An 11792-nucleotide genomic window follows, 5' to 3' on the forward strand; every position below is an offset into this window, starting at 1 on the left:
TCAAATCTGTGAGAGAATGATTGAGTGTTGAGGAGACTATCTTTTGAAGAACAAGAGCAAGGATTTCATCGTTCTACCACATCTATTACCTTTTGAAGGGTGGTGCCTCCTAGATTTTGAAGGTGTCTCTTGGGAGCCTCCTACTTCATGTTGTGGAGTTGAACGAAGAAGTTTTTAAGGTCAAGGAGATCGCCTACTTTGTGAAGATCTACCCTGAGTGAGGCTAGTCCTGTGTGGAGATAAGCCATGGTGGAATAGACAAGGCCGCTTCTTCATGGACCCCTTGTGGGTGAAGCCCTCCGTGGACTCTCGCAGTTGTTACCCTCCGTGGGTTGAAGTCTCCACTAATGTGGACGTACAATAGCACCACCTATTGGAACCACGCCAAAAATTATCGTGGCAACCTTTGTGTTTCATCTTCCTTCCCTACACTGTACTTACATTTGAATGTATTTACTTTCCAATCCTATACTCTTAGATACGCATGTGTAGGGTGAACTTGACTAGTCATAATTGCTAAAACTCGCCCACAACTAAAATTGGGAAAAGGCTAAGTTTTATTTGGTCAAGTAGTCTAATCACCCCCTCTAGACATATTTTAGATCCTACAAGTGGTATCAGACCTTTGGTCTCCATTGCATTGGTTTCATAACCTAGGACAGTATGGCGTCTAACAAGGGAAGTTACCATCGTAGAAGTCCATATTTTGATGGTAGAAACTTTGCTAGTTGGAAGCATAAGATGAAAATGCATATTCTGGGTCATAACCCTGTCGTTTGGGCTTTCATTCGTGTTGGTGTGCAAGGTGATTTCTTCGGTCATGGAAGGGAACCAGATCACGATGCGACACCACAAGAATTGAAGATGTTGCAATGCAACACTCAAGCATGCGACATGCTATTCAACTGCATGTGCCCCGAAGAATTAACAAAATTAGCCGCCTTGGGAATGCGAAGGAAATTTGGGATACTTTGGTTGATATGCATGAAGGTACAGAATCTATCAGGGAATATAAGTTGGATGTGCTATGAAGTCAGCTTGAATGTTCAAGATGAAGGACAGTGAAGGAGTCTCTGAGATGTACTCTAGGCTAGCTCTCATCACAAAAGAGATTGTCGGATTAGGAAGCGAAGCGAAGATACTTAGAGCCTTGGATGGAAGGTATGACACCGTGTGCACATTAATCCAGATGATGCCAAACTACAATGATCATATGGCAACGGAACTCATTGGAAGTATTTTCGCTCATGAAATGTCACTCAAGGACAATGATGAACTGCACAACAAGTCAAGCGGTGCTTACAAAGCTTCAAGTGATACTCCCGCTACTTCAAATGACAACCCTGTACAAATGAAGAGATAAGCCTCATGATCAGAAAATTCAACAAATTCTACAAGAGTAGAGGCAAAAGATAAGCTCTAGATCAAGATATGAAGAGAAGCGTTCATCTAGCCATGACACAAACTGCTACAATTGTGGAAAGCTTGGACAATATTCCAATGATTGCTCAGCTCCCCACAAACAAAGAGAAGAGTCACCTTGTAACGCCCAAGATGCGATCCTATTCTTATTTCGGCTCGAGGTCCTGATGACCCACAAGTATAGGGGATCAATCGTAGTCCTTTTGATAAGTAAGAGTGTCGAACCCAACGAGGAGCAGAAGGCTCTGATAAATGGATTTCAGCAAGGTAATAACTGCAAGCACTGAAAGTAGCGGTAACAAGTGATTGTGTAGCGAGGTGAAACGTAGCAAGCAAAAAGTAACAAGTAACAAGTAGTAGCAACGGTGCAGCAAGTGGCCCAATCCCTTTTGTAGCAAGGGACAAGCCCGAACAAAGTCTTATAGGAGGGAAAACGCTCCCGAGGACACACGGGAATTTCTGTCATGCTAGTTTCATCATGTTCATATGATTCGCGTTCGTTACTTTGATAGTTTGATATGTGGGTGGACCGGTGCTTGGGTACTGCCCTTAGTTGGACAAGCATCCCAGTTATGATTAACCTCTCTCGCAAGCATCTGCAACTACAAAAGAAGAATTAAGACAAAGTCTAACCATAGCATTAAACTAGTGGATCCAAATCAGCCCCTTACGAAGCAACGCATAGACTGGGGTTTAAGCTTCTGTCACTCCAGCAACCCACCATCTACTTACTACTTCCCAATGCCTTCCTCTAGGCCCAAATATGGTGAAGTGTTATGTAGTCGACGTTCACATAACACCACTAGAGGAAAAGACAACATACAACATATCAAAATAACGAACGAATATCAAATTCACATGACTATTATTAACATGACTTATCCCATGTCCTCGGGAACAAAAGTAACTACTCACAAAACATAATCATAATCATGATAAGAGGTGTAATTAATAGCATTAAGGATCTGAACATAAACTCTTCCACCAAGTAATCCAACTAGCATCAACTACAAAGAGTAATCAACACTACTAGCAACCTTACAAGTACCAATCGGAGTTGCGAGACGAAGATTGGTTACAAGAGATGAACTAGGGATTGGAGAGGAGATGGTGCTGATGAAGATGTTGATGAAGATGCCTCCCCTCCGACGAGAGGAGTGTTGGTGATGACGATGGCGACGATTTCCCCCTCCGGGAGGGAAATTTCCCCGGCAGGATCGTCTTGCCGGAGCTCTCGATTGGATCTGCTCAAGTTCCGCCTCGTGGCGGCGACGAAACCACGAAAAAGCTCCCCAATGATTTTTTTCTGGACCAAGACCCTTCATATAGAAAAAGAGGGGGGCTCGTGGGCCGTCAGGGAGCCCACAAGCCCCCACTCCGCCACTAGGGGGTGGCGGTGGCAGGGCTTGTGGCGCCCTCGCAGCCCCCCTCCGGTACTTCTTTCGCCCGGTATTTTTTATATAATCCCAAAAAAATCCACGTAACTTTTCAGGGCATTTGGTGATGTGCAGAATAGTGGACTAAGATTTGCTCCTTTTCCAGTCCAGAATTCCAGCTGCCTGAATTCTCCCTCTTCAAATAAACCTTGCAAAATAAGAGAGAAAAGGCATAAATATGGTACCACAAGTAATATAACAGCCCATAAAACAATAAATATCAACATGAAAGCATGATGCAAAATGGACGTATCAGGGCCTCACACGGATAGAAGCGCATCTCGTCGCTTTGCAAGAATGGATATCGTTACAAGTACATGTACAGAAGAGATGAGCATATGGAATTGTCTTACACTCGCCACAAGCTACAGCATGAACATCTCAATACAACAATACATTCAATCATCATGTAGAAGAGTAGGGTCCGACTACGGACGAAAACAAACGATAAAAGTACGACGTCCATCCTTGCTATCCCAGGCTGCCATCCTGGAGCCCATCCTAGATCAATCAAGAAGAATAAGAAGAAGAAACTCCAAATAGAACAATCATCGCACTCATGTCAAAGTATCTCTTTACTTGTACCAGCAACTGTTGTTGTAGTAATCTGTGAGACACATGGAGTGGGTCATCTCATTTCCAAAGGTATCAAGACTAGCAAAGCTTAACGGGCGAGGTATGGTTAAGTGGTGAGGTTACGGCAAGCAACTAAGCATTTTATTTGAGTGGCTAACTTACAAGTACAAGAATAAGAGGGGTGTGATCAACTCACAATTGGACGTGAACTAATGATGATCAAATGAATGATCCTGAACACCTACTTACGTCAGACACAACCTGTAACGACTAAGATGCGGTCCTTTCCGATTTGGGGAACGAGGCCCCGAATTGGAAAGAAGTGCATCTAAACGTTTCGCAAGCACGGTAACATACCACATACATAATAAAGAAGAATGACAATAAAGGATTCAACTGTCATCTCATAAATATATCAGAGTTACATCATGCATCCAAACAAGGTAGTTCCGCTACGGACTACAAAACATGAGAAATGACTATGCTACCCTGCATGCTAGCCCATGGTCACGACCACGACTCAGTGTTCTGAATAGTTCACGTACAAGCGGTCGTTCTCATCATCGTACTGCCACGCCAGCTGCGTGCCGTCGGGATCACCTGTCTCGGGGGTACCTGAACCTGTTGGTGTTGTGAAGGAATCTGTGAGCCACGGGGACTCAGCAATCTATGACCTCGGTGCCAGAACTAGTCAAGTTATTAGGCTGGAAAGGTGGAGTATTTAGGTTGCAGCATCCTAAGCTTTATATGGTGCCTAACTTACGTAGAACATATATTGAAGGTGGTCTATTCTAGTGGTCGATCATAAATGATCACTAAGTGATCCCGAACACCTACTTATGTCAATCATAACCCCACCGTGTTCCCGATCGAAGAGACATCTTCGAAGGGGACAGTCACGGTTACGCACACAGTTGGCAGTTTTATTAGAGTTACGTTTAAGTTGTCTATTACCGGATGTTAACAAATATTCCAAGTTGCCACATAACCGCGGGCTCGGATTTCCGAAAGATTAAACCCTGCAGGGGTGCTCCAACTAGTCCATCACAAACTTACACGGGCTGCAAGTAATCCTCTATCACGAATCTCGTGATCTCGTCGGATTCCTTAGAGGAAAACCTGAACTCCGGGGAGAACCAAAGCTTCACCGGGATTCCTATACGCAAGATATATCTCTAAGGTAAGACAATACTAGCAGGACCTCCCGACGTGTTGACCACCCTGATAAGAGTCGCGTATCTCAGTCTCAGGACACGCCAGATGAGCGATGGTTACCACGCCAAAACACCGAGTTGCCCCGAGGAGCGTAATAAGCTGCTCTGGGTTGGACCAACACTCATGAGGAGCACTGGCCCGGGTTTTTGATTAAATTCCTCAGGGTAGCTATTCCCTATGCAAATTATTATTATGTGATTAGCAAATTAACACCAATGTTGGGTCCTGTCGGACAAGTCTTAACACTACGTGATTTATCGAGGGGGTCACCATAACAACCCCGAACGTGTTAGGAGCGATCATTATGGAATCAAACACCGGTAGCCGGTAACTATGGCGGCAATACGGTACAAAGCACCGGGCAAAAGGCTAGGCCTTCTGTTATTTACCAAGTATATAGGTGCATTAATTAAACAATAGATTTAACATAATGATATCAACTCATGTTGTCACATGAGACAAGGCACCTGCAACTAGCAACGCTAACATTAGAAGCTTAGCAAAGCCTACTTAAGCCATTCAAGATTTGCTAGGAAGGGATAAGTGTTTGGTTTCATGGCAATATCAGGAGGCAATTATTTCAGTGGTAGGCAGCGAGCATATGACAAAGGAAACGTAATCTAGCATAACAAGTCTAGAGATGGAATCAAGGTCATATCATCTTGCATGTTATATCCTCAGCTTGGAACTAGTCTTGTTCGTCTTGCACGTACTCTCCTGAATCCACGTACTTGTTCTCCGATCCCGGTGCTACCCAACATAAACATAGCATCCAATGAACAACAACACCTCAAGATGCAACAAGCACATGATGCATGAGATGAATATGAACATGCATCTCTATTCTACTCACTAGCACAAGCATGAGAAGTAAATACAAGTTCCTGGACAGAACTGCACCCTAAGCTATCTTGACATGCATGAGAATGTCATGATCAGATGCGTCACGTGAAAACAATGCAAAAGCATATAAAGAACATTACAAACGGAGCTAAGGATCAACGGGAAACAACGAAACAAGAAATGATGTGCTACGTGCCAAATACATCACCACACACTCCAATGGCATAACTGTGGTATTTCCAGGTTGCCAAGACATAAAACAAACCAACATGGATGGGGTGGTGCAAAGAATAACACCACACCATCATCTATGCACTCACAATCATCAAAACATCAAAACTATACAATCTACCATAATCAGCATCATAGCCCTTTTGAGGGCTACATGCGAGGCACCTACAGCCACCCAAACATGACAAATAAGATATGTAGCAGTAGCTATCCAAGATTACTTCAAGCACAAGCAAAAAGATCACACAAAGGAGTTTCACACAGAAAGTTACACAGCTACTAACTTGGCCAAAAATATCATATTTCAGGGACTTGGTGAAAATTCCAGATTCTCACTATCTGTTTATGCTTTGAAGCATTTTGACAGCACCCAAAACTATATCTACAGGACTCCAAATGGAATGAAAATTTACAGGGAGCTAGAAAAACACATAAGCTTCAACTTTCCAGTTGAAAGCTAAGGCTGAATCACAACACATTGACCTGCACAAGCTAATCAACAGGAGAAGAAAATATAAACAGATTCTCACACTTAGTGAAAATCATAGATTTTCACTAATCTGGGATTTCAGCCACATGCCTACTTTGATTGGGCACAGCTTGCACATATGAATTCCTAAGCATGATATGAAACCAACATGTGGTAGAGGGGGTCACCCTCTACTGCCACAACCAAGAATCAAACTCTTGGGTTCACCACATCTCATGGAGCCAAGCTCCAAACATAGATCAAAACTGAAATATGTCATTTGCAGAAAGTATTCCAAAGGCAAAACTGACTTCACCAATGGATTCCTGGGATGATTCTACCCCATAAACATATATAATACATATGCACTTGTATATAACAAATGGGCATAAACTAGAAAAGAAAAACTACATAGAATCATATGTAGTGAATAGTGCATCATCACATGTGCTATACACTAGAACAACACCCACATAAGCATAAGCACACTCTCACAAGGCCAATGGTGACATGAGGGTTTAGACCTCATGTATGTGTGCCCTAGCACATCACCATACCCACACACCTACAACAAGCATAAGCATAAGAGCACCTACACCATCCAACTCATGTGCTTATCATGGCACTTCATGCCATGGCATGTGTGAGACACACACACATAGAACACACACACTAACATCCAACATGCTCATGGGAAATACACCCACATATGCTACTCACTTGCACCACATGGATACCCCATCTACACACATGAACTAGCAACATATATCTTCATGCACCCAAACCTACATATGCACCCCTACACATGATAAACCACACATGCACTCCTAGTGCCATCACACACACACACACATCATTTACTATCTACACACTCATACACAAGGTATGTGGGGAGGGGGAAGCCCATCCACACACACACACACTCACTTGTGCATCAAAGGCACGAGCATAACAACCCACAACACCTACACATGCATACATACTTGCTAGCAAAAATAACATCACTCACATGTGGTTGGAGGCAAGCAAAAAAATAAACCCACAAGAAGATATAACACCCCACTACATCTATGCAGCCTTACAATGCAAAATACCAAAGAAAGAAACAAAAACATAAAAGGTTTTTGGGGGGGGGGGGTTCGAACCCTGGATCCCCTGGTGCACCACACACAACACTACCACTCTGCTAGAGGTGCTCTGTTGACAAAGAAGGGCATCTAAACAGGTTAAACTGCTCTGCTATGCTAAGCTACTGTGCAAACAAATAAAATGCAAAAAGGGGGGTGTGCAACCCCTAGGACTCGAACCCACGATCACAGGCCAACACGCACACACCAAGTACCACTACGCTATGCTTCGGAGTCTAACAGAATAGAGGGGTATTCCAGGTATACCATCGGGTCTCTCTGCTCTACCCACAAATAGTCGCCGGCGACAGGGAGGCCGCCGAGGCATGCTCTGCTGCTGCTACTGCGCCGCGCCAGAGAAATGATAACCTACGCTATGCTCTGCTTCTACGAGGTATGCACTGATCCACGCAAGACCGAACACTACAACAACACACACCGCACAGACCTGCAACTAGTGCTCACGCCTGAACAGAGAGGCACAGTGATGAATTCGGCCGGATCTAGCGAGGGGAAGGGAGAAGAGCTAGGGATCACCTAGGGAAGGAAGGAGAGGCGCCAATCAGAGGAGGAAGAGGCCGGAACGGGACGATCCGAAGGGGAAGAAGAGGCGCTGAAGAGGATCCTGCTGCAGCCGAACTAGAGGATGAAGAACTCTGGGTCCGAGCCGTTGGCGAGCTCCTGCCCATCTGTGAGGTCGGTCCTCGACCTCAGCAACGGCGGGAATGGAGCGCGGGGTGCATCCCCGAGCCCCTGGACATGGCGGTAGTGTCGGACGATGACGGGAGCGGGGTAGACGAGGCTGGCGACGTTCTCTCTCTCTCTCTCTCTCTCTCTCTCTCTCTCTCTCTGCTAGACACTACAGAGACTCACCTGAGGGGGAAAAGAGAGATGGATGGGGATGGAGGAACGAGTGGCAGCGGTGGATGGGAGAGGAGGAACCCTAGGAAGAGGGGGCATGGACGCCAACACATTTATGGGGGGGCTCGACGTTTGAGCCCTCACAGCGGCTCGCTCCTCTCTCGGTAGTCTGACAGAAAGCAGGAGCGGGGTGCAGACGGCATCAGGAAGGAGAAGAGGGTCGCGCGCCTGGGTCACTGCGCGAGGAGAGAGGGAACAGGGCCGCCAGGAGGGAGGGAGCCCACTAGTGGCGGGGAATAGATGGAAATAAAACTATGGGGGTCTTCTATTTACAGAAAAAAGGCCAGAGAAGAAAAGAAAGCACAGCAAAAACTATGGAAGCTAAAAATAAAACAAGCACATCCCTGGACATAAGAAATTATGCCCTATTTAAATAAATTATAAAAGGAATATTTGGGGCAACTAAATATTTACAAAACAGGAATTGTTTGAACTGTTTTGTGAATATTTGCACCACTTGCACACCTATTCAAAACAGCAATTACACATCTCAAATTCACCACGAAAATATCCTAAACCATGGGCATTTTAAAAATAGGGTAGGCTCAAGTGGAACTTAGGACTTGGTATAAAAGGAAGAGGGAAGGTTTTAAAACCTATTACCACCACATAGTCTTACTACTAGCAATGTACCACTCCAACTCTCACACACACTAACAAGAGCATCTCATATCACATGCATACCATCATGGATCACACCAACACAAAGATCACAAGGCATCACAAGGCATCACACATGTAATGATATGGAATGCATGCATGCAAAGGAAGAATAAACAAGGTGACACATGAAATCATAAAACATGGAAGCTCTCATATCAATGACAAGTTGGACCCACATGAAGAAGGTTCCAAAAAGGGAAAGATACATGCACTCTTGGGGCATTACACAACCCCGTCGTGTCCTCTCTTGGATAAGACCTCACGAGAAGAGACAATCATGATCACGCACACAGTTGGCAAGTTTTAGTTAAGTTTGCGTCATGTTTGCTATGACCGGCTGTTAAACAAAGTTTCCAAGTTGCCACATAACCGTCGGCATGGCTCTCAGAAATATTTAACACTGCACGGGTGCTCCAACTAGTCCATCCCAAACTACCACAAGCTGCGTCGGAAACCTCGACAACGGAAAACCCGTGATCTCCTCAGATTCTTGGTGGAAAACCTCAACCTCGAGATAGCTCAAAGTATCCTCTGAATCCCTCGCACAATACATTCGAGAAAGGTAAAACAAATCCAGCAAGGCCACCCGGTGAACTAGATCTGCATCTAGAGCCGTGTGCTCTCTATCTACGGGTGTCAGCCATCTATGCAAACTAAACAATAGCCAGAAAATGCCTTGAGTTGCCCTGAGGTGGCACCGCCAAGTACTAGGTAGGTAGACCAACACTCATGAGGAGCACAGGCTCGGGGGGTTGATTAATTATCCACAGGGGTCGGCAGGTCCCTATGCAATTTTATTAGTTGTTAGATAAATGTAGTACCAATCTTGGGCCTTGCCAGAAGAGTTTTAACCCAAAACGGAAATCAAGGGGGTCCCCATAACAACCCCAAGCATGTTAGGAGCGCTCAATTATGGAACATAACACCGGTACACAAGTAACTAGGGCGGCAAAGATGGAACAAAACACCGAGCTAGAAGGCCAAGTCTTCCATATTTTACCATGTATATAGGTGCATTGAATTAAATAGCACATGCAACTAGTAAGGCTATAAGAAGGCTGAGCAAGCGGTAACATAGCCAAACAAGAGTTTGTTGGGTTGTGGAGGGGGTTAGAGGCTTTTTAGGGCAATATTGGGAGGTTGAACATAATAGTGGTAGGCATCGACACATAGCGTAAGAAACGAGACACCTAGCCTGGCAATAATAGTAGTGGTATTTACGGAAATGATAATCTTGCCTCAGATCCCGCTTGGAAGAAGAACGAATCCATGAAGTAGACGAACCAATGTAGTCGAATGTATCCACTCACTTTGAAGAGGTTCGGAACTCTATCGGGAAGAAATAATCTGGAAATAAAAATCAACACACAATAAATAACACCACATATGCATGACATGATGCGCAAACCAATATGATGCATGTTCAAGGAATTATGCATGATATGGCAAAGCACAACAATCAACTCCTACACATTAAGTGAAGTTCAATATACAATGAGTTGCATATTGACGGAACTCCATGTTTGAATTACTTAGTTCATCTTGTTTAGGTACACGACAATGTTAAATGTAGTTAAACATGGCAAGTGGTGAAGCATAAACAAACTATGCTATCTAGGCATTTTAAATGAGGTCGAAAACAACATATACACTACTGGAATTCAGAAATTTGTCGTCTGCTTGGCCTTTGCCGTCAGCTGACACATGGCAAAGGAACTCTTTGCCGTCAGCTGTCACAGTGTTGAAGACAAAGAGGTGGCAGATGGAAAAAGTTTATTTTGCCGTCGGCCACCTCTTTGCCATCCGCTGGCCGACGGCAAAGAAGCCCTACGCGGACGGCAAAGGGAGGGCGGACGGCAAAGCCCCCCCCCCCAACGGCCGAAACGCCACCCCACCCACCCCTCCCCTTTGCCGTCTGCTTGGGGGCCTTTGCCGTCCGCCTGGGAGCGCGGCGGACGGCAAAGGGGACGACGGCCCACCAACCCAACCCCCCACCCGGTGCCTCCCCCCCCCCCGGGACCTTTGCCGTCGGCCTTGGGGGCCTTTGCCGTCAGCCTAGGAGCGTGGCGGACGGCAAAGGCCCGGCAGCCTTGCCACGTACACGCGCACCCCCGCCCCCTCCAACCCTTCCCACGTAGCCCGTTGCTCGAATCCCTGCCCCGCGCCGCCGCCTGCCCTGCGCCGCTACCCCGCGTCGCCCCTCCTCCCTGCCCCGCGCCGCCGCCTGCCCCGCGCCGCTCCTCCTCCCAGCCCCACGCTGCCGCCTGCCCCGCGCCGCTCCTCCTCCCTACCCCGCGCCGCCGCCTGCCCCGCGCCGCCCCTCCTCCCTGCGTCGCCCCTCCTCCGTGCGCCGCCCACTCCCCTGGCGCCTGCCCCTCCCGGCGCCGCCCCTCCTACACCACCCTTCCTGCGCTGCCCCTCCTCCCTGCGGCACCCCTCCTCCCTGCGCCTCCTCCCTGCGCCGCCCCTCCTCCCTGCACCGCCCTTCCTCCCTAGGTAAATTTATTTCTGTTTTTTTTGTTTTTTTCTCTTTTGTCATTTTTAGGTTCATGGTAATTAGTTTGTGGTAATTAGTTTGTTAGGTTATACTATATATGCTAATTGTTTATGGTAAAATTAATGACACGAGGATGATAACATTAGTTGTCAAGCATGATGTGTTTTTTTGGTTTTGTTTCTATTTAATGGTATTTGTAGTTTGAAAACGCCGATGTGTTCTGTGTCACACATGTGACACTTCTTATGTACAAAAAATATTTTTTTCTCATAGTACCTCTTCATCGGAATGGCTAAAAAACAATATATTTTTTTGACTCGGGAGTACTGATGATGTGTTTCAAGAAAAAAGTGGTGTCATTAGAAAAGAAAAAGGTTTAGGGTTGAGAACAT

The sequence above is a fragment of the Hordeum vulgare genome, chromosome 2H, assembly GCF_904849725.1.
Source record: "Hordeum vulgare subsp. vulgare chromosome 2H, MorexV3_pseudomolecules_assembly, whole genome shotgun sequence".
Taxonomy (NCBI): Eukaryota; Viridiplantae; Streptophyta; class Magnoliopsida; order Poales; family Poaceae; genus Hordeum; species Hordeum vulgare.